This window comes from Lissotriton helveticus, chromosome 8 (genome assembly GCF_964261635.1).
Source record: "Lissotriton helveticus chromosome 8, aLisHel1.1, whole genome shotgun sequence".
Taxonomy (NCBI): Eukaryota; Metazoa; Chordata; class Amphibia; order Caudata; family Salamandridae; genus Lissotriton; species Lissotriton helveticus.
In genome coordinates this window covers 137,602,628-137,629,507 of record NC_136069.1, presented here as the reverse complement: position 1 = coordinate 137,629,507, position 26,880 = coordinate 137,602,628, and the positions used below count along the sequence as shown (strand labels likewise).

Sequence of the window (26,880 nt, the reverse complement as noted above, 5' to 3'; positions counted from 1 at the left end):
ACAAGGAAAACACGAAGAAATCTTTAAAAAGTAAAATACTTAGCGCAGTTTGACCGGATTTGAAGGAAAATCCGTGAAGAGAGTTCCGCTTCACTTCTGAAGTAGGTGAAGAGCTTTATGAGGTTGATGACGTGGATTCTTTGAATTTCTGCTCCTGTGCTTCGAAGAGATGTGGCAGAAAATAGATGAAGGTCCGTCGTCGCCAGTGTAAAAAAGTAAGTAGCCTCTTTGTATAAAAAAGGTAATTTATTCCAAGTTAAATAGAGGGAAGCACAGCACATCCGTTAGGTAACAGGTACAAGGTAATAATAACAGTTGGGACAGAATCTGGAACCAAGGATGTAAGATGCAGGCACGCATCACACATTCCAGGTTCCAGCACAATGGTAATCACAGTAAAAAACAAGCAGTGGAAAGGCAAGGATGCTACAGTTAGTTTGGCTAAGATTGGGTCTAGGAGTGTCATCAATCTTTTACTAACTTCTGCCCATAAGTCCTCATTGGTAAAAGGTTGTAGTGTCAAAATATTTTCTGTTTGAGTCATTACAGATGTTTCATAAGTCATTGTCGGGGCGATGGGTTGTATGCCCCTTGATTTTGTGGCACAAGTGGGTTTAATCTGTTTGCTGAGAGTGGATGCAGCTGCCCTACGCCGCTTTGTGGGTGGGGGTCAATTTGAGGGTCCGTTATAAACAGAACAGTTTGGGGAGAAGATTCTGCAGCCTCATCAGGTATGACACATGATGGTCCAGACATGGAGGGCAGATCCTGTTGCCCAAATAATGAGTCACCAGATATTATCGGGCAGGGTGAACAAGACTGTAACGAGTCCTACTGAACTATCCCCCTAGGTGAACTCAGTGGAAGAAGAAGAAGATTCAATGACAAATGCCTTTGGGTTAGCTCTATTTCATGGGTAAGAACACTGGCTGCTCTAGATAGAAATGCATCCTGCGTTGCAACAGAGCCTCCCCCCACCTTTTCCAGAGGGCCTTTACGCTTTCCCATATTATAAGGAGACACACCAAAAAGAATGGAAAATGAGACTGTACCTTTTGGTCGATGCAGGATGTTAGATGGGGGGCCCAGCCGAGCCTATCCGGGCTCCGACAGGCATGGACGGGTCCGGCCTTGGCTTGGGCGCATCCACATGCGTGTCCCACGCCGCGGGTGCGGAATGCGCCATTACAGCGCTAGCACTGGAAACCGAAGCAGAACCCGGTGGCTGGGGGAAATGGGAGATGTAGTCCACTCCCAAGGCGAGGACTCTTGATGCCCATCTGAAGCACGGTAATACGGGGAACGTACAGCTCTCCCCTCGCTCCTCCTTGATGGCGGCAACAGGAGGTCAGGTAGGGGGCAAAACAAGCAGCCGAGAAGTACAAACTTGCGGGTGCATGACGCGCCTTTACAGTGCGAGGACCGGAAGCAGGACCCGGTGACTGGGGGAGATGTAGTCCACTCCCCCAGCGAGGGCTCTTGATGCCCAGCTAAAGCACGATAATATGGGGAACGTGCAGCTCTCCACTCGCTCCATCTCGATGGTGGCAACAGAAGGTCAGGAAGGGGGCAAAACACTTAAAGTGTTTCGTGCTGGAAACAACATGAAAGTAATGCAAAGCAGTGTGCAGCGCTGCTTTGCATCTCTTAGTGCCAGGGGGGCGTACCATGGGTAGAGCATGGGTGTTCTCATGCAACCACCCAAGGTTTCTGGCGCTGAATCCAATTTACTAAATAAAGTAGACAAGGTTTAGCATCTCAAACCGAAACTGCTCCCTTCTGAAGTAGGCACAAGGAAGGAGAAATGCTTTAATTTCTCCTTCCTTTCCCAACTTTGTACATGTGCTGCACTGTATAGCATGCATTCAAAGAGGGAAAAGTGGATTAAGTAAGTCTAGACATAGTATTCCAGTACAAAACATATGCTAGACTCACAAATATACCCTTGCACCAAGGTGCAAAGGTGTTTCTGTGGTGATCAGCAGCTCATTCCAGCGCTGTCGCTAGGGTAAGGGGAGGAGAGAGACATATTTAATTAAATTTGGCGCTCTCCTCCTCTCTCCTTTTTACGCACAGCAGCATTTGCGGCTGCCTCACTGGTCTGCGTGACAAAGTGGTAAATCTGACCCATAATTTCTCTATGTCCTTGGGCAACGGGTAGCACAAATTGCCGCAGGGCCCAGGCATATAGCTGTTCATGCATTCACATGTAAGAGTAGCTAAGAGCGACTGATTAACTTTAGTTCCCAGGCAGTCCTGGATCTGAGGCAAAATCTCTCGTCTTTGTGTTGTCCTTGTGGACTTATGTCTATTGTCTTGTGGCCCGAGACTAAACAGACCTGCACACGTGCAAGGTCAAAAACAGAGAGACAAGAAGAATAATTAATCAGAAATAAGAAAGAGGTTCTAATAATGTTTCTGTATTCTTCTTTAATATTTTTAATACAGAAGAGTAAGGTGAGCCGTACACAACCCATATTACTTTAAACATCTCTCTGACTCGAGGGAGTTCATGATGCCCAAATAAATTATTAATTGGCCTTTATCGCTGGACATATTCTTGGACACGCAACTCCTGGTAATGCTTAGTCCAGGTCCATATGGAAAACTTGACTCATTCAATTGTTTAAGGAACATAACAAACCCAGGCATTCACCTTTTTCTGGATGAGGCTGTATACCAGTCTAAAACTTATTGTGACATATTAGTCTTGCTCTGATGAAGCCCTGTTTAGGGTGAAACACGTTGGCTGCACATGTAGTGGATTAAGAATATTAAAGAAGAATAGGGATACATTATTGAAGACTCAAGAACCTCTTTCTTATTCATGATTAATTATTCTTGTTGCCGGTTTACTCAGACGTGGGTCCCAGGCTCACTGTGCCACTTGAGTCAAGCTATCCTGACTGATGAGGGGTGAAACCCCGAAGCTGGTCCTAGGATGCTTGTTTCCAGTCCAGGGAGGACCTGGCCTGGCAGTTTGGGCTGAACTGTTACCATTGGGCACACGGTCCAGACTGATTTTCCTATGGCAGGGTTCAAACTGGAATGGCATGGTGAGCACAAAAAGGATGCATTCTGTCCATCAATTGTTTCTGCATTTACCACCCCGATTGGGAAGAGTATGCCCAGACGTGGGTCCCGTGCTCTCCATGCCACTGGAGTCAAGCTACCCTGGCTGATGAGGGGTGAAACCACGAAACCGGTCCCAGGATGATTGTTTCCAGTCCAGGGAGGACGTGGACTGGCAGTTCGAGCTGGGCTGTTCCCATTGGACACTGGGTCAAGACTGATTTGCATATGGCTGGGTTCAAACTGGAATGGCAGGGTGAGCAAAAAAACGATGGATTTAGGCCCAGATCTCTGTACTGGGTGTGAATGTATGACACTGTACTTCATTCTGTCCATCAATTGTTGTTTTTGCATTTGTCAATATTTCTTTGTCACAATATTTCCAACTCAATATTTGTGTTTGCATACCAATCTTGATATGGTAGAGATAAAGGTGGTATCGTGCATTAATGGAACTTGCCTGTGAATCCTGGTTTGATCTCGAGCGCTTCCACAAGACAAGCTAGATAAACTAGATAATCACCTTCCTCTTTCTATCTACTCTCTCTCTCTATTTCCTTGCTTTCATTCTTTCTTTTGTTCTTTATTTTTTTTTGTTCCCACCTTACGGTTGTGCAGTGATGACATGACTCTCTTTTTGCACTGCTCTTCACCCATATACCAACAAGTATATACTGATATCAGCATAATTCTATGGTGTGAGAAATTGGGTTGTTGGTTGAAGGAGGTGTTAGCCCTTCTCAAGCAACATTCACAATACATGTCAGGATGAACCACAACATGTTGCTAAGTTAACCTGTGCTTAATCTTTTGGTAGCTTGGAACAAAAGCAGTGAGTCTTAACTTAGATGCAATATGTAAATTATTTATGCAGCACTCAAACAACAATAAAGTGAAAACCCAACACAACAAAAATCTCACACTGATATAGAAAAGGAATAAAATGTAATACATAATTTGACACCAAAAAAACAAAATTCCGATCAGTAGAATCGGAGTTTATGAATTTTTAAAGTGAAAATTAGCATCTAAAAGATTAAATAGTTAACAGCGAGACCAGGGCAAAGACAAAAGTTGTGGTTCACCGCGATGGAGCATGGTTCGGATGCACAAAGTGGATTGAGCCTGGTCTTCACTTACTTTTGAAAAAATGTCTGAGAAGGTAAAGTTCAGCCGGGCAAGAAAGCCAGCGGTGCCCAAAGGAGGAGGCGTCATCGTCATGAAGCCGATGGACGAAGTCGCAGTGAAATTTTCTACATTAACACTTAGAGCCTGATTACGAGTTTGGCCATGTGGGAGCAGGCCGATACCCCAGCGCGCAACTCTCACAGAGACAAGTGCGTCTGCTGACTTCCCACCAGATAAGAAGTTTTCTGCTGGTATGGCGGGAGGTGCTTTTGTGGTCCCAGGCGGTGAGCCTTACATAGACAACGCAAGTGTAGCACTAAAACAAGTTCCTGCACGGCATGGACTGTTAAGTCCATGCTGTGCAGGAACTGGGAGTGCATGCTAACAGGGTGGCACAACATGTGCTCCCCTGCATGCATCCTAATGGCCCTGAGGTGTCAAGGCCCCCTGTAGGGCCCCCTTAGTTTCTTCATGCCACACTTTTCATGGCGGGGATCACTGCCATGAAAACTGTGGCAGTGACAAAACTCATAAAATGCTTAGCGGTGCATGGATCTCCGACAGTTGCGGAGGTCCAATGGCGGTCCAACTGCCAAACTCAAAATATGGTGGTTGCAACACCAGTGCATACCGCCACCACTGTGCCACCCAGGTTTTGTGGTTCACTGGCTGCCAAACTCTGAATCAGCCCCTTAATCTCTTTTTTGGATGTTAAAAATCTCTAGCAGGACAAAGTTGCAGACTGTAGCCGGTGTGGGCTCCACGAGACCTGATGCCGTTCTAGACAAGAGCTGCTGAAAATAATTTGCTGCTGTGGAGAAGAACCTAGTGGGGGGTACCGCAAAATCAGGCTGACAAATGTTGCACCTTGGGTGATTAGTGAGCAGGTAGGTCCCGGTCTTCTTCTGGGTTCTCAGGGCTTTGGATTTGGGCTATCTGGACACTTTTAGCACCACTGCTAAGGGTCCAGGACTAGAGGCAATGGACAGTTCCTCTATAGGTCCCCCTGCACCCACCTGGCGCCACTATATTCCTAGCTTTTAAAAATAAACTGATTAGAAAACTTTCCCCCGTATCAGCATCATTCATTATTTCCTAATAGGGGTGGGGCCTCCATGGAATTGTCTCCTGAGAGCAACAGGCTTGGGTGGTTGGGACAAAATGCTGAGGCTGTCTAACTGAACTGCGCATGTCACATTGACAAGTGCAGTTCAAGCTTCCACAGTCAACACTGACAGACAGCTGGGGAAGCAGAGAAACAGTCCCAGCACTCTCGGATGGAGCACTGTGTTCTCATGCCTCAGCCAATCCTGGCACTGCTCCTATGCTATTTACTATTATAGACAGCAAGGAGCAGAACTTGCATTGGCTCAGAGGGGGGCGTGGCGCTTTGTTTCCATGGGCCCTGCATGAGCTTCATTACAGCAAGACAGAAACAGGTGTATTTGTGAAGCATTGTCTATCAGCAGTATGATATTTCAAAGAAGACATCATTGGTAAGATTGCGTTTATTTCTCAGTACTCAATCCATGAAAATCTCTCTCTCTCTCTCCCAACCCTGTTCCCCTATAAGTGGCTACATTTCAATTGACACTGACACGTCTGTATAAATTGAAAACACAGCAGTGCTGTCGAGACACACACAAGAAGAGGCACAACATGGCACAATGTAGTAAGGAAGTCCACGCAGATATGATTAAATTCAAGAAGCTTTATTGAAGCTCCGTGAAGCAGCCACACCAGGAGCAGCCTGCATGCTGCTCAGCCCATTCTCAACTGTCACTTCCAACCTTTGAGCATTCCAAGCGCATCATCACTCCAACATTCCGTGAGCACACACACAAACACAATGGCTGAGCAGGGGATGTAAAAGGCATAAAAAGAACATGAGTAGAAAAACTACATATCCCCCTTTTTACAAAACGGAAGCAAAGGTCCTATACCTAACAGAGATGTAACGATAAATAACCCAGTGCAGAAAGGAATGCAAATGGTATAAGGGAAGTAAGGTCAAGAAAAGGACAGAAAGGAGCAAGGGAAGAGATGGTAGGATGAAAACTAGGTGGAAGCAATGGGCAAGTATACACAAATAGAAATGACCCATAATCTCCAACAACGAATAACAAAAGTGAAGAAAATAGTAAACATGCGAAATAAACAACAAGGAGCAGAAAAACATAGCTGCACCAAAGACTACCCCCAAACAAACCCACTGGCCAGGCAGGCAAGCAAGGAGGGAAAACGAGGCACAACACGAACTGGACACAAGACTGACACCCAGTCACCGGAAGAAGAGAGGAAAAGATGTCCTCTTGAACAAGGATAAATTAGAAAAACACTACAACAGAGGAAAGACTAGAGGCAGAGATAGAATACCAAACAAAGTGTATAGTTCAGGTTCCAAGGATGACAAGAAATAAAACTTCACGAGGATCACTGAAATAGTTTGAAAACAGAGGAGAAGAATAAAATACACACACTTTATGAAATAGTTTGTGGCACCTCTGTGAATGAATGTGACTGAATACTGAAGCTGTGTGTTTCCAAATAACAAACACTTCCCGACATATTTTGGCAGTGGGCTCTGCTCTAAACACAATTTACTGTGCACCTTTTGGACAGAGACTAACACATGAAGCTGCTTGTACAAGTCTGGGACTTGTATGCTTCGACTACTATTTAGCAGTCATTTTAAGCCTAAAAATCATACAGAGCTTTTGTTCTTCACTCCAAACTGCAGAGAGCTTTAATACAATGTAAAAAATAAATACAACCAAAATGTGACTTAATGGATGGAAAAGTGTTCCAATCGGATAGATGCAGGTGGGACAGCCCCTGCTTTGTTCATTTCATGAGCAGGAAGCACAGCAAGGCTCCCCTGACCATTCACAACACTTCAATGCAGCATTGTGGTTGGTAAGCACTGAGCCTCCCTTGATCATCGCAACACTGTAATGTAGCGTTGTGACTGGTCTGAGCGTTGTCGTTCAATGCTCAGCCAGGGAATGGGGGCCTGGGCATGTTCTCCACGTAGGCTGTAATGCTGCCTGCATGGAGAACAGAGAAAGTGCACATGACTGTTTGGCCGGACCCAGAGTGTCTATTCATATGCATTTAGAAGTGGGCAAACCAATTCTCCCCTGCCCTGCTACAAGAGCAGTGCAGCCCTGACCGGTCGCCTGCGAAGCAACACGGAAACATAAAATGATAAGAGCTCAAAGTTATTATCATTTCATGTTTCCTTTATTTGCACTGCTTATAAGCAGTGGAGAGACGTTCCTCCGCCATAGTGGATGAGCCACCACTGTGCACCCATGCTTACAGCAACAGCTACATAGGCTGGCCGAATATTTTCATTTTTCTTTGTGGTTTTGTTGTTATCCAGAAGCACCGCAGGCCCACAGCTAATTAGATCTCACTGAACAGGTGTTGGTGTTTTATCACTCTATCAAAATGCAAACCAGAAAAAACTTTTCCTTTCTACTGCTACCACACAGAAGAGATCAGCCAGTCACCTATTTGGGAAGCGCATCAACTTCCCAGTTTGGGATTTCATTTAAAAAAACAGTCTGAACAGTTTGTTTTGTCCAACTGTTTTCTTTTAAGCATGAGAGGTGGCAAACTCCCAGCATGCACTGATAGTGAAATTAAAGCAATACACTGAAATTATTAGACTGAGGCAGGCTTTTCCAACGGTTTATTGATAGAATCACTCAGTATGAACTAAAATTGCAGTTTCCTTATCTTTAGTTCTTGGATCTTGAGAGTATGGAATGACAAATGCGGATGTATTATTATATATTTTTTTGCTATTGATCACTCATTTTCGTTTTTAGCAGGTACTATAAATAATTTCACATGGAATTCCTAATTGTTTTATTTGACCTAGCAGTAGAGGGGACAAGTACAGAGCATTTAATTATAACAGTTTCCATTTAATGAGGGCATTTAAGATGCGTTGTTTAATATGACAGTCTGGAGTATTTATTTGATGTAACAGTACATTTGTGCATACAATATGTTGAAATGGAATTTAGATCCACACATCTACAGCATTGTGCACAATTTAATTTACTTCGATCCATTTTTCAGTCTGTCTTTTTGTCATATCCCTGACAGATGATAGGTTGCTTGGTGTTTGAATTTGGACATGAATGTTAATGTACATCAAACTGACTGAATGAAATCAGAAATATTCTACGGCAGCATCTATGCTGAGAGCTGAGCATTACATGTTATTAAGGGAGCCTCTTCCTGATTGAGGCTATAGACACACTGAAATTATTTACTGACACAAAGTACTGGAGCACTCTTTCAAGTTTTTAAATATTCCAAGGGTTACATTAAGAATTGCCTTATAAACCTCACCGTATTTGAAACAAATTCTTTACCATTTTGTTCTTTAAATGTCCCACTTGCCCATCTATTTTCCTAAAGTTCTAAGTTGAGAACACCTATGACTGGACCTAATGACAATTTAGCTTGCTTGTTTCTCACACTTCATATGTCAAACTCATCGCCAACCTTTACGCCGCACCACTATCAAAAGTCACCGGGCACCACTGCTAGTGGGGCACTACTTAGAGGGTCAGGACTCACTTAAGCTGGGTCCAGGTGTGGGTTCAAGATGGTTGGTGCCTTTTCTGTCCCTGAGGTTCTGATCAGGAGATCAGCCAACTAGCCTTTAGAGTCAATATGAAAGTCTTGGGTTCAAGCAGAGAAGCAGGTCTCAATCCGCAGAGCAATCCTCGGAGGGCACTAGTCAGGCTACAGGCAGCAGGGCAGTCATCTTGGTGCAGCAGGGCAGTCATCTAAAGTAAATGTAAATTGATACTTGTATAGCGCACTACTCACCCGCAAGGGTCTCAAGGCGCTTGTACAAATACCGCTGTGGAACCCATCCTGGCTTTCCCTGTGAGGTGTCCACTCCTGGGCATCCCCAAGGTGGAGACCAGGCATCCTTAGCGTTGTGGGGGATTTTTTTTTTGAGCCCAAGACCCGCCGAGGCGGGGAATTGAACCCTGGTCCCGGGCTAGACCTCTGCATCAGGGTCTGCCGCTCTAACCATTAAGCCACACTTCTCCACCATGCCAGGTATCCTTAGCGTTGTGGGGGCCGTTGTGGAGATTAAGCAAGCTATTGCCCAGAGTTGCAGAGTGAGACTCCATGATTGGAATAGGCACCGAGGTGAGAATTTTCAGGTCCGTGGAATTTTGAGCCCAAGACCAGCCGAGGCGGGGAATTGAACCCTGGTCCCGGGCTAGACCTCTGCGTCAGGGTCTGCCGCTCTAACCATTGAGCCACACTTCTCCTCCGCCAAAGTACACAGCAGGCGACAGTTAGCAGAGCAGTCCTCTGATAGTCCTCCACAGGTGCAGAAGTGAACTGAAGAGTGGGATTTACAGAGGGTCCCTTAGGTACCCCCTCAGCCATCAATCGTAAGCTATGGGGGCAAAGGGGCCCTGCCAGGGCCCCCAAGTCACTTTCCGACAGCCTTTCGTGTCGGACAGGCAGACACGGAAAGGCTGTTGGAAATCAGCATTGTAATCACAATGGGGGAAATGCTGTCCATAGGGGTGTACGATGAGGTTCTCAGCGACAGGAATACTATGCGAGTCGTTCGGAACCGAGTTGAAATGACGAACAGTTTATGTTCCTACCGCAAACATCGTAATCGGGCAGTCGGAATGTAAACCGACCGAGTCGGTTGGTAGGGCTTTGAAGTGGTCGAGGAGATTCTGACTGTTGGGAGGAGGATTCGTACATGACATCGTAATGTGGCCCAGGAACTGTTATGACAAGAAAATACCAACTTTCTAAGAGTGGCATTTTTAGAATTGTGATTTTAAATCCGACCTTACCATTAAAGAGGATTCTAAATTACAATTCCTTAGTCACCAAACATAACATCTCTACCTACTCCCAAACAAAAGTTAGCACTTATTGAACGCAATAAGGTAACCCAATGTTATCCTATGGGAGGAGTAGGCCTCAATGTATTCAAAAGCAAATGTGTGATTATCTCACTACCAGGACATATTAAACTTAAAAGTATTTGTTCAACTTTTTAACTACAATGCACCCTGCCCTATCAGCTGTTTAGAGCCTACTTTAGTGGTCACCTATATGTAATAAAAAGAGAGTTTTAGGCCTGGCAAGTCGAATTAGCAGTTTAACACAGGCTGCAATGGCAGGCCCGAGACATGTGTTAATGGGCTGCTTAAGTGGGTGGGACATGTAAGTGCTGCAGGTCTACTAGCAGCAAATAATTTACTTGCCCTGGGTATATGATACACAACTTTACTAAGGACTTGTAAGTAAATCACCTATAAGAATTACACCTAAACCAATGTTACCATATTTTAGGTAGTGACATCAAGCACTTTAGACCTGGTTAGCAGGGGTGAAGTGCACAGAGTCCAAAGGCCAACACAAGCAAATTCAGCAAAACAAGAGGGAAAAAGGCTAAGGGCATCATTACGAGTCTGTCGGTCCACGGACTGCCAGATTTGCGGGGGAGCGGCTGTGAGGTTCATCCAACCACCCTATTACGGCCAGGATGGGCGGTCCGCCAGGGACCACCTCAACTCCCAGGGATCAGAGATCTTGAGGCTGCAATATGCTTGGCGGGCCAGTTGTGGTCTCACCAAGAATATTACGAGTTTCCTCACACCACACTTTTCATGGCTGTTCACCCTTCCATTTTCTTCTTCCCCTGAAGACATGCACTTTCAGGAGCCTCTTAATAATGTGTTGCATGTGACTGGTGTGTAAACAGTATTCAAGTCCCATACTGCATCCTGACCAGGATTCTAGCTTCTAGTTTGCTATAGCCTCCTGTAATGCTATCCTACCTTGTGGTCAATTGAATATGTTGGGTTTATGCCCTCTGCCCTTTATTTAGACAGTGTATCATTTGTAAAATAAACAGATTAATAAATAGTAAGTGCTAGGGCTCAAAGTTTTTCTTAGCAGACCACCGCTGGTGCTGCCAAATTCAAAGGTTTCTGACAAACAAGGTTGCTATGTATGATTCCACCTCAAGCTTCTTTCTTCCGCCACTTTACACCGCATGTCACTTGTTCTATACATCCTCTCTATTTAACTCTTGCAGACTTTTTTAATCCCCACTTTTGTCACTGTTTGCCTATCATTCTCTTACTCCTTCTTTCACTCTTTACTCACAGTTTTTATCTTTCTCTGGGTCAATGTATTGTATTACAAATACATTAAATTCTCCAAAGAATGAGTGCAGGCACCCTTCATCTGTAAACATCCGCGCAAATTAAGGGTTGGGGACATACTAATGCGAAGAATTAGTAATATACTTTCTCTAGACCAATTTTGAATACATACCACTCCACTAGTTTTATATTCTAAATAAAAATGTGTCACTATCAGCTTTTCAGGAATAATTTTTTTCACAGATCAGCACGAGCAAATGAGATGTCTAATTTTGAGCATACAGATCAAAGAGGTGATCCTTTTTTCAGGTCTCTAGAAATGAAGGTCCACCCTATAAATGTCCAACTTTTCTCAAAAATGGGTGACATTAGAGTGCGATTATTTAATTTGATAATTTTTGTGTGAAATCCTTTGTTTAAATTGTATTTGTATGAAGTTGAAAAAGGTTGTGTTATATAATCAGTAGTTTGGTGTTCAGAAATATAAAAAATAGTTGTATTCTTTTAATAAATTCTATTTTTAAATACATATTTTTTTATAAAATAGAAGTTAACATTTTTCAAATGTTATTTATGTTTTCAAAGTTTATTTAATGTATATGTTTATATCTTTAAACATGTACATTTAAACTTAAAACATAAGCATACATAGATAAATAAATAAAACCTTTGTTAATACATTTTTATTAGTACATAAAACATGTAAATCATATTTAAATAGTATGGTGTTGTACATTTCCCTCTTTTTTCATTGTGTAACATTTTTTGAATTGTTTTATAAACATATTTTAACATAGGTTTTTTCAGGTTGGGAAAATTAGGAGGCGTAGTTCCCTTGAGGCAAACCAACTGTGATGCCATGCAATTCAGAATAACGCTCACCCCCACATCCTCCTTTTATGGGACTTTTGTTTACAGGCCCCCAGGGTCATGCACACTTGGACGATAATTCGTCCTCTAACAGACTTTTGTCAGACCTAGAGGCACGGAAATTTCCTCCCCAGCTTATGGGCTCTGCCACACATGAAAAAGGGCATATTCTCAACCCTATGTTTTCGAATGACCCCAGACTTCAGGTTCTTACTCCGATTCAAATCCCCTGGTCGCACCATTTCTTTATCCCTTTTTGATAAACTAAACAATCAATGCAAAAGCCTTCAGGGGGTCAAATATATCTAGGACCAAAATGGCTCAGGGTGGCACCTGAAAATTGGACCAATCATTTAAAATCTACCACCCCCTCTCCATCAGAAGACCTTGGTGAGGTACATAAACGATGGTCATATTGGATTAACAGCTCAGTAGACAATTGTTTTCGTAAACCCAGAACGGCAGCTCAACGCAACCACAAAAAAAGCTGTATGGGTCAACAGCCACCTTTCCTCCCAGAAAAAGAATTGCAAGAACTCAAAAGGAGCTCGAAAGGAGCTGGAGGAAACCCTATGACCCAGACCTTAAGTTACCATATAAAAAAGCCATCAGACAATATCATGATGACAATAAGCTAGCACAGGCACATTTTGATGAGGAGAGGATTAATAAGACCTCCAACTCCCCCAAGAAATATTCAAAATGTGAAATCACTTACCATGATTCTACATAGCTCTCACACACTTCACCCTTCAATAGAGAGATGCAACGAGCTAGCCACCTTTTTTTAAACAAAGTGATAAACATATATAACTCGTAACACAAGTCAAATTTGACTCTAAACTCTTGTTTGAAAGTCATGTCAATCAAGTTACCTCCCTGTCTATTTACATGCTAAAGCTTCTGAGAAAGATTCTCCCATTTATTCCAGCTGAGCTACTCAAACTAGTGTTTCAGCACTTGTTCTATCAAGAGCAGATTATTGTAATGGGCTTTTTATAAATCTTCGGAAAAAGCGCCTGTCTCAACTACAGGTGGTGCAGAATATTATGCCTCGGCTCTTGTTGAACATCCCAAGACACAGATCTGTATCAAGGGCGCTCAAAGATCTACATTGGTTGGCAGTAAAGAGGCAAATTGAGTTCAAGGCTCTGTGCATTGTTTTTAAATCCGAGCATGACATAGGGCCTGGTTTCCTAAAATGGAATTTACTACCCTATATTCCAGCCCGTCGTCTTCATTACTCCTTTGTACATGATCTGATTGTTCCCAGGGTCAAAAAATGTTCCTGTTCTAAACTCTTGTTTGAAAGTCATGTCAATCAAGTTACCTCCCTGTCTATTTACATGCTAAAGCTTCTGAGAAAGATTCTACCATTTATTCCAGCTGAGCTACTCAAACTAGTGGTTTCAGTACTTGTTCTATCAAGAGCAGATTATTGTAATGGGCTTTTTATAAATCTTCGGAAAAAGTGCCTGTCTCAACTACAGGTGGTGCAGAATATTATGCCTCGGCTCTTGTTGAACATCCCAAGACACAGATCTGTATCCAGGGCGCTCAAAGATCTACATTGGTTGGCAGTAAAGAGGCGAATTGAGTTCAAGGCTCTGTGCATTGTTTTTAAAGCCGAGCATGACATAGGGCCTGGTTTCCTAAAATGGAATTTACTACCCTATATTCCAGTCCGTCGTCTTCATTCCTCCTTTGTCCATGATCTGATTGTTCCCAGGGTCAAAAAATGTTCCTGGGGTGGAAGAAGGTTTCTGGTAGGCTCAACACAATTATGGAACTCTCTTCCAATGAGGTTGAAACAAGAAACACATCTGTTGGCCTTTAGGAAGGCTCTGAAGACATGGCTGTTCAGTCTCTAAGGTGCCTTCGAACCACCTAGTTTAATTCTGTTTGATGAGCAAGTGCTTTGATCACCTTGGGTTAATGTTTCGCGCTCTATAAATTTCTTTTTTATTTCATTCATTTCATTTCACAAGTGGCATATAGATAACTCTGAAGCGAGACAGGGCAGTACGGGAATGAGAGGCCAATTCCTCAGCCCAGAACAGCCTGGATCGCCATCACCCCCATCATTAGGTACCTTCCCAGCACAGAGCTAAGAACACACAGGCCACATCCTAAGTAACTTTAAATCTGGATATCCATTTGATCCCTCCGCCCCACATTTTACTTCAGGGTGGAGACCCCATCCTCTCCAAAATGGCTGACCTCATCTTGCTATCCCTAAACCTGGGCATAGTGCCTAAAGAGTGGAAGCATGCTACGCAGAAGCCTCTTCTCAAGAAACCTCAACTTGATCCCACAGTATTGGGAAATTTCTGCCACATCTCACTACTACCCATTTTGGGTAAAGTTGCTGGTAAACATGTCAATAGAATCATCTCTCAGTTCCTGGAGGAGATTAACATTCTGCACCAGACCCAGATGGGATTCTGCCCAGAACATAGCCAAGAGTCGGCCCTCCTATTGATTACTGAGAAATTGAAGTTGATACTTGACCAAGGAAGAGCTGCTGCGATTCTACCAACCTGTTTCAATATACTACGGATGGTTCATAAGATCATGAACCTAATCCCAGAGCAGGTTCGGTAGACAGTGATCCAGGCTCTAGTGGTCTTGTGACTGGAATACGGCAATTCGCAGTATCAGGGTTCTCCCAAGTATGTGACCAACAGTCTACAGGTTGTCCAAAACGTGGCAGCCAGGATGCTCCTGAAGATCCCCAGACAGGAATCAGTGAGAACCCCCCTGAAAAAACTGCATTAGCTACCTATTCAATCTAGGGTTAGGTTTAAAGTCCGCTGCCTAGCCCATAAAGCCATGCAGGGTAGAGGTCCTTCCTGGTAAAATCCCTCGTCTCCCCATATGTCCCAAAAAGGTCTCTCAGGTCCTAATCTGACTTCCTTATGAACATACCTAAGATAAGGAGAGCAAGATGGGGTGGGAGATCCTTTTCATACCAGGTCCCAAAGCTCTGGAACTCAATGACCACGGAACTAAGACTGGTCAAAAATTAAAGTTGTTTCGGTAAAAAACTTAAAACTTAGCTGTTTCCATAAATTCCACACCTCTACCTAATGCCCCTCTCGGTTAACCCTGGTAAGCCCGCGGGTAGCCATGTGCTTTTTAAATCCCATAAACATTAACATGAACATGTAAATGATTTAGAAATTATTTTATAATCTCAGTCTCTATATAACATTGATTTTGTAAGTTTTTGAAACTTTTGTAGGTTATTATTTATTTATTATTATGTTTTTGGCTAGTATTTCTGAGCAATCTACTCCTTTGTTGTTTATGAAGAGTTTGACTTTAAATTGTAGCATGTTGTACATTCATTTGGCTGGTCTGCTATGTTTAGGTGTAATTTGGCTAACAGATTAGTCCATTCGTAGTTGTTGGTAGCTTTGCTCTTTTTGTAATGCATCTATGAATTTATAGCGTGTAGGTTGGGTTCTGCCTAGTGTGGATTTGAAGGCAATGTAATGTTCTTCCACTGCATTGTTTCTTTTGGCTTCTTGTGCCAAAGTGCTGTCATAGCCATTCCACCATAGTATTTGGAATTTGGTTTTGGCGTCTGTGTCCGAAGCGATGCAGTCTGCTACCCCCCCAAGTGGCTTTGAAATAATCCATGAGGGGGCTTAGTTGTCTTTGTTTTATTGGTAGAAAGGGCGTTGTATTAGTAAATTGTAGTGGTTAGCTACCTCCATGACAGAGACATAGGCTGACTCTATCATTGTTTTATTTCAAAGGCAAATTGGATGTTTGTAGAATATTATATAAGTAGTGCAGATTGCTGGAGGTGTCTCCATATGCTGTGATTGAAATGTTAGTAACAGATTTGTATAGCTGCGTAGGGTTAATTTTTGAAATGGTTTGAATCATGGCTTGTTCAAAGTCTATGATTATATTTGTGGGTAGTAGTTTCTTTTAAGTCTAACGTGGTTTAAGTATTCATAGTAAGTGCTGCTTTTTTGTTTTGGTAGTAGGGCATATATAAAAGGAATAGAGAGAAAGTGGTGGTTGGTAAACTTGGCACACACACACTCAGGGCCTGATTATGATGGCGGTCAAACTGCCACCGACAGGCCATCGGACAGTTCCGGCGGTCGGACTTACTGCTGTTGGAGGGAAGACCGATTCCTGCTCCAGATCAGAGATTCTGATGGGACAGTGGTTCGAGTCGTATCCCTGAATCACTATATCCCTTTCTGACAGCCTTTTCACGGCTGGAAGACAGCCATGGAAAGGCTATCGGAAAGGTATATGGGTGCCCCCAAACAGGGCCCAGTCTGTTGTGGGCCACTGCAAAGTGGCCCTGGAGGCACATGTAGTGCTCAACACTCACCTCCAAGCATCATGTGCCATGCAAGACATGGTGCATGGCAAATGGTCCACAGACGTGCAGGAAGTGCTCCGGACCATGGCGGCTTGTACTGTAACCCTTGATATGGAGCGTTTTAGGACCAACAGTACGGCAGTCATATTGAAATGTAGTGGTCGAACCACTGACTGCTTGTTGGGGGTCTCCTGACCACTGCAATAGTGGGCAGCAGTCCGACTGACCGCAATAGTAATCAGGCCCTCAGTGTCAAACATAACAATTATCAATAGTACAAAGTAAAACAATTGGATGCTCAAAGAGGAAGAAAAAAACACCAATTTTTTCTTCAAGGAGGATAATGTTCATACACAAAGAAGTCAATCCCAAGCACTCCAACACAAATAAAAAATCCACTGCACTATGAACAGTTTTCTTATGTTCTTTTTTCGTTAACCAAAATCATCATATCTTTGTTGAGATTTCCACCGCAAACTAGCCAACATCCGTCTCTGACAATTGCATTCCAGTTGACTTCCTCAGGTCTGATTACGAATAAGTGTTCAAATCACCAACTCTAGTATCAAACAAACTCAGTTGTGTTTACAATGTCCAATGTGGCAAAGCTGTCTCTAAAGTAATTTCTAATGTGTAATTTGCCAAGTGGTAGAGTACGTCACAACTCTGTAGCTCCCCGTAGATAGCTTTCTCTACATATACAATACCAAAGTAAGGTATAGTGTGCACAGAGTCCAGTGGGTCCCCAGAGGTATAGCAGGGGCTAAATTAGATAATCACTAACAGCTCTATTTGTGGTAGTGTGGTCGAGCAGCTAGGCATATCAGGAGGGTGTGTTAAGCATTTATTGTATTCACTCAATCAAGGCTAATGTCACACACTCAGATACAGAATCCAGACCAATTAGGCAAGTATAAAAAAAGGTATACTTATGGTTCATTTATAGAACCAAGAAAGACTTGGTGCAGGTAGGTAATAAATACTGGCAAATGCACGACTGCTCAAGGAAATGCTGTTGTTCTTGTAAGTGTAACTGTTATAGGTTGATATCGCTTTTCAGAATACTTGGAATTTCACAATAAATACTTTCATTACGTTCAGTTTACTTTACAATAGTGCTCAGTATTCCCCATAAATCAGCTTTTACACATAGAACACTTTCTAAACCCAAAATATCCTAGTATGGGTCTCTGTGGGAGGAAATATGGTTATCGAACTCGGAAGTAAGTATTTGACTTGAGGTTGAGGTGTCAGGGTTAGGATCAAGGTTCCCAAGGTCCAAGTGGACACTCTAGTTACACCACCAGCTGCACTGGGGTGGCCGGGTACAGAGTGCAGGGGCCCAACGATAGCCAACGGGCTATGGGGTCCTTTGGTTAGGGTCTGCAGGCAAGCAACCACTTGGGTGTGTGAGCCAAGCTCCTAAGGTTGCGATCGCCTCTGCAGGGGGCATCGACTGATACAAGAACTGCACCACCAGCGGCACTGAGGGGGCTGTGTGCAGCAGGTAAAGTAGACAGGTAAAGCAGACATCGGGGTCCCTAGGTTTCTCAGTGAAATGTGTTGGATTTGGAAAGCTGCAGGCTTGGTCGGGGAGACTTCTTGGAGGCAACCCACAACTGGGGAGGTGACTGGGGATCTGGGCAGATGCTTGGACACTGTTGATTGGGCTACCCAGGGCCGGGAAGGTGTCGACGACTGGGGTGTCTTAAGAGTCGGTTTCAATAGGCTGCAATAAGTCACAGTCAGCTTCCGTCAGACAGACCTGGTTGGGCTTCGATCAAGGGAATAGTTGTCTTACTGCCTTTGGTCATGGTCAGGGGGACCCTTCAAGTAAAGGCAGCAGGTTTAGTTTTGAAGCCTGAGGGAGGTCTGTTAGGTTTGAAAAATCCCATTATTATTATATACTTATTCCATGCTCTAATAGGTTAGTAGTGTGCGGCTAAATGACGTTCCATTTGCATTCACGTTATGTAACCCACTGAGTTATCCTTGTAATGCACAAGCCTCAGTTAGCAAGTGTGACTCCATTTTGTATTTCGCAATCCCCATTAGGCTGTGTCTGAACTAGGCCTCATTATTTGTATTGCTTGCCTCCGCAGAACACTGAATTCAGCTCTTATTTCCTTCCCTGCTCAAGGTTGGATTCTGACTTACTACTGAATAGGCCATTCTACCCTTGCATTCCTATCCTTCCGTGCAACTTTGCTCCCACGTTAGGAGATGCCAAGCTCAGCACGGCAACCTTGAGACACTGATAGTATGTATACATCTGGCAGCCTATCCTTCTGTGCCTGCTTTGTTCACGTTCGTCATGAGCCTGTAACTTTCCACTGTGGGTGTGGTTTGGTTCTTGGAGGATTAATTATGTGTTGCAGACTGTTGGGGAGCCAGTCCCTCGGCAGACATCCTAGGGTGCCGGTCAGATTGGACTCCTCTGCAGAGTATTGCTAATAAAATGCTTGCTTATATTCCCTACTGTCTGACCGACTCTTCATTAGTTGGGAAGGCATAGCAGGTGGTTGTAGATAACCCAAGTGGCCCCTAAGGGCCACGTCCTTCAGTTGGCACCCGAACAGGGACCCGGCAAGGTGATCCGACTTGCCCGTAATCGGGTTGCAGGGTCGGAGGTGCCTCTGGTTGGTCGGGCGGATCCGGGATCCCCACATGATAAGAGCCCGGTTCTCTTGGCTTCCCCGCCCGTCTGATCGGGCGACTCCTCATCTAGTGGTCACCGGCTGGGGTCCTGAGAAGGGGAAACCTTGGATTTGACTGTTTGGTCCGAAGAGTCGGCGGTAGAGAATAACCTTGCTTAACCTGAGTACACCAGGTGAGTGATTTGATTCTTGGAAAAATGGCACCATTCTTGAACGGCACAAGCCTACGGGATGTGTCTTGGTACAGTCTGCGGACTGTCTTGGTTCAGTTTTCTGACTGCCTTCCTTGAAAGGCACGTGCCGATGGGCTGTGTCTTGGTACAATCTTCAAGCTGCCTTGGTGGGTTTGCAAACCCTTTAGAAGACACAGAGTATTTGTGAACAGTCTACCAGGCCAACTGGAAATTTGGCCTATTCTTGAAAAGGCCTGCAGCTGTTTGCGAAAAATCTGCCAGGCCAACTGGAAAGTTGGTCTACTCTTGAAAAGGCCTGGGGCTAGAGCCTGTCTTCTTGTCTTGGTGCAGTCTTTGGACTGTCTTGTCTTGGTGCAGTCTTTGGACTGTCTTGTTCCAATGCAGTCTCCGGACTGACTTGTGGTTTGATTGTTGTGTTTGGGTGCTATGAGGTTTGTGGACAGATGTTGGTGGTGGTGCTTGTGAAATGCCTGTTTGAGTGAGCAGCGATTGTGCTCTTCATGTGGAGGAAATGATGCCTCACCTCAGCAAGCTGTGTTGTGTTGGGTTTTTGTTTGACATGGTCTGAGGACTGTCTTTCGGATAAGTACTTGCAATTCCATTGCCAGGCAAAATGATGAGTGTGGCCCCTTCTAGAAAATGTCTGGAATGAGCTTAATGTATTCTCTTGTTGTCGTTGTGCTCTGCAGATGCCCACTGGAAGGAGGTTACCTCGTGCCTTCTGGTGACATTTACATTTTAAAGAATGGACAAAATAATAAATAATTAAAAATATGGTTTGATCAGAAATACTAGCAAGAATGCACATTTGTTTTCACATAGGAAGAGTACAACATGAGAAAAATGTATGGAAGTGATGTGTATTTAAATTGAAAACAGTGTTGTGATGATTCAAGGTAATGTATATTTATGCTGAACAGACACGCATTCTAAAGGTGCAGTAGGCAGTAGGAGAGTTGAAAAACACGCTCGTAATTCAGTGGCGCTGAATGTGTTCGGTCTCTCCATGAAAGTGGGGCAGAAGTTCTGGAAAGGGAAAAAGAGAGCAGTGTGTCAGTACATGGAGCTTTCCAGCTTCAGACATGAACTGCATTCTGAAAACTGGCCCGTAGAAATTCGGTGCAATGCTCAGAAGTTAACCTATGATTGATTTGAGTGGGTGAGTTTCATTTGGATTTGTCCACAATAGAACATGTATTTAATTTGGAAAACGTGTTTCAAGCACTCCAGGCAGTGTGTCTCTATGCTGCACAAAAGTTGAAAAAGATAGCTTGTGAATTCAGTGTGTGGCAGGCTTGCTATGGCCTTCGGTGAGATAAGGAAGGAATTCCCAAACAGGGGGCTCATTGAGCAGTGAGAGACTCAGAGCAGCAGACAAGAGAAGTAAGACGCTAGGGAGAGAGTTCTGTGAACCCAGAAAGGAAGGTGGGGGACATGCCCAGCTCCTGACACAGACAGGCAGAGATGCACAGCGTGGAGCCAGACTTTCCTGAAGGGCTGAGTGCCAGCAAAAGATGTTAATTGGGTACAGATCAAAAGAACAACACAGGAGCTAAAAATGTGTGACCCAGTTGGTTATTGGATTAATGTTCTCTGATCAGATTAGGGTGCATGTACAGTAAATAATGGTTTGTTTTCAAAGAAAGTGGATTGATGGTATTCTGAAGGATGAAGGGTACTATAGTGCTGGACAAGGAATGAGTTTATAAAATTAAATATGATGGCAGAGAGAGGGTTTGCTCAGAAAAAGTGTTTGCAGGGAATGAAAAGTGAGTTAAAATAAGCAACATCAAAAAAGCAGAAATAAAGGTGCCATATCAAAGATGTTGGAGTTTTAAAAGGAGAAATTACAATATGTGTTAGAGGAAGTTGCAGCAACAATAGGTTTATTAGAGAAAAGGTAATGCACAATTGAGTATGTACAGTTTAGAGTGGCCCAACAGGAGACAGCTGTAGCATTGTTTTCAGAAATGTCAATTTACAAATATCCCCCAGATTTTATTGCTTTAAACATTCAGCTGTTCTTTTCTTTCTGCTGTTTCTATTTCTGCTGTGAAGTTCAGGCTGTTCTGGTAGTTGTCAGAGGAAAGATGAGAGAGTGAAGGTGTTATTTAGATTTTAGTGGACAAGATTTGTGTCTTAAAATGTGATTGTTTATTTGCAGAATCATTTTTATTGTGTCTTTTGCAATAGCGACTTGGTTGTAGATATTGGGAAATAATTTGTCTGTATTGTTTCTTTCTGTTATGTATTTAACATAGTACAGTGCTATGCATGTATTGGTGGGTGTTCCAGACGCATTAGTTGTAGCACATTTTTGGGGCTCTCTTGCTCAAATTATTGGTCCTTTTTTATTGTGAATTTCTCATTTCAGTTAATGATAGTTGTGAGCATGCGATGGGTTTGACATCCTATTATCACTGCTCTCAGGCAGGTGAATGTCTGTAGATGGGCCTTAATGTAAGTAGAGAGTAGTGTTTGTTCCTCCCCCCCCGAGTTTTGAGTATGTGCCATCCACTTTGTGGGCAACAGGCGATGTAGAGCTGGGATTCCTACAGATTCCACGAGCCTTGTTGTGTATGATTCCGGATTTGGTTGAGAAAGGTGTTGGTGAGGAGAAGGCTGGAACATTGAAAGAGTCCCACTATTTCGAATGTGTTTAGAATTTGTGACTGACTTGTGTGCAGTTCAAAGGAAAATTACAAATGTGGCCCTCCAGTTGTCTCCTGCTCTAGCTAATATTATATTTCTCCTACTGCTCCATGTTTTTCTGTCGCTGATCTGAAGCACATTCTTTGGCAGTATTGTTTATGAAAATATATATGGCTGGTAAGAGATATAGGCTCTGCTGCGCCTTTTATGACCATGCAGAAAGACAGGGCATCTATACAAGGTACTTACTTGCTCATCGTTTTAGACACAGCAAAGTTGTAGGGACAGTACAGTTGCATGGTGTTAGACATGGCATTCTTGGTGTAGTTTCCCCTGACCTTTTGCCTCTAACTCCTATGTTTTGATGCTGTGCTGGTTTTCATTTTTGCAAGCTTAGATACTTTGGGAATTTTACCACTGCTGATCAGTGTCACAATGTGAGTGCTTTCTGTGTAAATTGATATTGTACTTGGTTCTCCCTGACTGGCATATTGGTTTTACTAGTAGATCCCTCGTGAAGTGCACTGATTGTGACAGGGCTGGTAAATAAATAGGTACTAGTAGGCTTGTAGCGCTGATTGTGCCATCCACATGAGTTTCCCGGAAAAGACGTCTCGGGCCTGCCACAGCATTGCCTGTGTGCAGTTTGTCCCTAGGGCACCCCTATGGTGGGCCCAATCCCCCCCCCCGGTAGGGGAGCGGTATATGTGAGGAGTGGGATATGTGCTGATGTGTGCTGGTGGGTGTGGCATGTCCTGGTGGTGAAAATATATAATTTTCCTTTTTCCCTATTGAAGGGCTGTCCTGCTGTTAGGACGGAATGGGGAATTTTTTAAACATTTTACGAGTATATCCTTCATAGGGATAAAATAGAAAATCGGAATGAACTCAGAATTTGATAATACATCTTTTAGTGAGTATGGTTTTTAAAGTCTGTGTTTGAAGACAGCACTTTTAGGAAGGAGATATTTTCTTGTCCAACTTTTCCATGCGTATCTGTCTTTTTGTGGATTGATTGTCTTGTTTCAGTGTGAGAGAGGAAGAGGATGTACATTTGGTATGGTGTCCTTTTATGGTGTATTCACTTTGTTACTTGAGTGTTGGTACAAATACTTTGTACATTGCCTTTCGGATGAGCTTGTCTGCTTGTACAAAGCTACTAAGGGGGGTGAATAGGAGTTGCCTAAAGTGTGTATTCCCCTTACCCTGACTGGAGGGAAGTGTCCCTATTTGGACAGAGGTTCCCAACCACTGCCAACTAGAGATCCCAATTTCTAATAAATTGTTCTTGTGTTTAGCTCTGAATTGCTAGGGAGTCTGCCTTTTAAAAGGGGTAAGTATTGTCAACAGGAAGCCACCTGCTTAGGTCCCCTACTGTCGAAGGGGGGGTAGGAGATTAGCTCCTTGACGAATTAACACAGTAAATGAGGTGCATGAAAAAGTCTTTTGGGCAACTAACAAACTGTGTATTTCTTTGGCTTCTGTGCTTGGTATATATATTGCTGTGTGCTGTTTTGTGTTGTAAGTACACAAGACGGATGTGCATTTTTCTTTGGCTTCTGTGTTTAGCACATATATTGTTGTGTGCTGTTTTGTGTTGTAAGTACACAAGACGGTTTGTTGTGCGCACTTTCTGTCTTAAACGCTATCACTAGAGACCTCCTGAGAGGTCTAGGAATCGTCATGACGGTGGCCGACTCAATAAGACAATCGTTTGGAGTTGCTTTAGCCACTAATTTCACAGATATGGTACTCCATGCTGTGAACATGACCTTGAATAAATAGAGACACCGGACCTCACCAGTGCATGACTAACTGGCTATAAAAAAGTACTGTTCGGAAAAATTATCATTATTAGAAGTATCATCTTGAAGTCAGCTATGTTACTGCCCCTCCTTTCTGTAAATTGATGGAATTGAATTGAAAAGAAGATGAAAGGACGGGTAGACTAGACTGATGTTCCCTTATCTGATCCTTCAGGGGAACTATAGTTTGATGGCTCCTGTTTAAATTCCCAGGTGGCAACACCACTATTGCTCATGTTACCGCAACACTACATACAGTTGCAGAGACATCACAAGTCCCTTATAAGTTAGCCTGTGTAATTGAGTTGACAGCACTTACTAGAACTGGTGAATTAGTAGGCCATAAGGAAAAAAGAAAAGAAAACAAATGTTGCAAGATGCCTTTGTCTTTCCCTGGTTATGATGACACTTGGCCCAGTTTGTGTACTCCATGGTACACATGATGCACAATACTAGGAAGGGTGCCTGTATGCCCCCGGTAATTGCACACCACACATTTTAGTGGTTAACACTTGAAGAGCACATAGCTCTACAGGAGCTTGTTTGGCACAACACGTTTTGCTGGAGAATTCATGTACTTGCTACATTATGCTTAATTAGTCAGTTATTTATATAATCAGTATCTCTGTTAAATTAGCAATTTAAAATTTTCCTGCCACAACTATAACTTGAGAGCAGGGTCAAAAATGCAATATTTATGTTCTCTTCCTTGGAAAAATAATTCTAGAGTTGTCTGCAGACCTGCTCAGCAGCTAAAGTTCACAAAGTAGAAGCTGTTTCGTGATCTCTATGACTTATTGAACACAAGCTTGCTAAGACAAGAAATGCAAACAAGCCATTGCTTTGAAATTCCCATTTTGAGGTTCTTCAGATTAATAATATAGGAATGGACAGATGCAATGATTCAAAGTATGTCCGGATTGTTCTTTCAGAGCTTAGTAAATGAATGAAAGCTTACCCGCTACTTGGTGTTGGGAGAGAAAACAATTAATTGTATAACGTTTTATCCTGCCAGTTAATTAAAACTCTGCATTCTACCCACTAATAGGTCTGTGACACCCTACAGTCATAGAAAGAGGGGGCCCGGACGTGATGCACAGCCTGGCTGCTTGTTATGGAACATCCATGAATATGATTGAGGCGGAGCTGCAGAGCAAAGAAGTGCTGGACAAGGCAGTACCACCGAAAAACAAAACAAAGAGAGGGGCTATCCAGGAGCCCCAGCCTGTTGGTCCACCTGTGCTTGAGTCCTAGCCCATTGACCCCAGCCTGTGGGATCGTCTGTGTTTCAGTCTCACCACCTGGTACTCCTGAGTCTGACCCCATTTTTCCTTGAACCCCCCTGTGCCCGGAGTATTGTGGCACAATTTGTGCCCCGACGGAAGAACAGTGCACCAGAGGGAAAGTTGAATGAGTAGGGATGGACTTCATGGATGAAGAATAGGGTGCAGGTACCCAGTCTACGGTGCCAGCGATAGAGTAGGGAAAAAGAGATTGGTGCACTGGCCTGGACACTAGATAGGATTAGTTGAGAGTGTCCTCCAAGGAGGGAGGGTGCCCTATCCTGAGTGAACAGGATTTTTCCAGAAAGAGCTAGACGAGTAGCTACACCGCCAGTGCTCAACAGTGCCTACGCCAGATGAACAAAAGGAGCCTGCCAGTGATGGCTCTCTGAAAGACACTGGAAAGAAGAGTTTTGCCCATCCCCCTGTCCCCTGGTCATCAATTATATTGTATTGCATTTCTCTCCCAATTACCATGTATCCTTTTGGTCATTCCATTATTGAAGAAGAGCACCTTTTTGCAGCCCCGCTGACTTTTAGCTTGCTTGATAACAAGTTTGCCTTGGATCTCTCTTTATATTGTTTACTTTCACAATTATGTTTTACCTATGAGGAAATGGTATGCCAGTTGTTGCCTCTCTTTCCTTTTTCCCCAATGTTTTTTGCCTCGTCAATGCATCATATATTCCATCAGCTATAACTTGAAAGTAGGTTTCTGCCCTTAGTCAAAAGGGGTTGCTAACAAAAAGAATATGCCCATGTGTACACAGTCTGCCAGCTTGTTGTGCCTGCTGTGTAACTACCCCGACTCTCAAGAAAAAGGATATCCATGCGATACAAATGCTAAGATTATGCTTCAGAAAGAGATCGATGGGTTGATGAGCATTGATGCAGACACGTTTTAGGTCAACATGTTTCTTATAGTTTACCTGCTTAATAGCAAGCATTTGAACACTTCTGAGTACTAAGATATTGATTATGTGAATGGAGATTTCCCCTCCTAATTAGAATTGTAAAGATCCTACCGGATATCGGTAATAAAGCATTAGTCACCCATGCTAAAAGGAGGGTCTGTTAGGTTTGCAAAAACCCATTCTTATTATATACATATTGCGTGCTATAGTAGGTTAGCAGTGTGCGGCTCAATTACGTTCCATTTGCATTCACGTTATGTAACCCACTAGGTTACCCTTGAAATGCGCAAGCCTCAGTTAGCAAGTGCGACTCCATTTTGTATTTCACAATCCCCATTAGGCTATCTCTGAACTAGGCCTCATTATTCGTATTGCTTGCCTCCACAGAACACTGTATTCAGCTATTATTTCCTTCCCTGCTCAAGGTTTGATTCTGACTTACTAATGAATAGGCCATTCTGCCCTTGCATTCCTATCCTTGTGTGTAACTTTGCTCCCACGTTAGGAGACTCCGAGCCTCAGCAGTGCAACCTTGAGACACTGATAGAATGTACCATCTGGCAGGTGGTAGCCCAGCCTTCTGTGCCTGCTTTGTTTACTTTCGGCCTGAGCCGGTAACTTTCCACTGTGGGCGTGGTCGGAGGTTCTTGGAGGAATGATTACGTGTTGCAGACTGTTGGGGAGCCAGTCCCTTGGCAGACTTCTTAGGGTGCAGGTCAGAATGGACTTCTCTGCAGAGTATTGCTAATAAAATGCTTGCTTATATTCTC

General features: G+C 43.5%; 1 long non-coding RNA gene across 1 annotated transcript; it reads left to right on the top strand.

Moving 5' to 3' along the window:
* On the top strand, positions 1 to 26,880 carry LOC144771509 (uncharacterized). The gene is made up of 2 exons (XR_013599315.1): positions 1 to 215; positions 24,962 to 26,880. It is a non-coding gene; the product is annotated as an uncharacterized LOC144771509 (long non-coding RNA).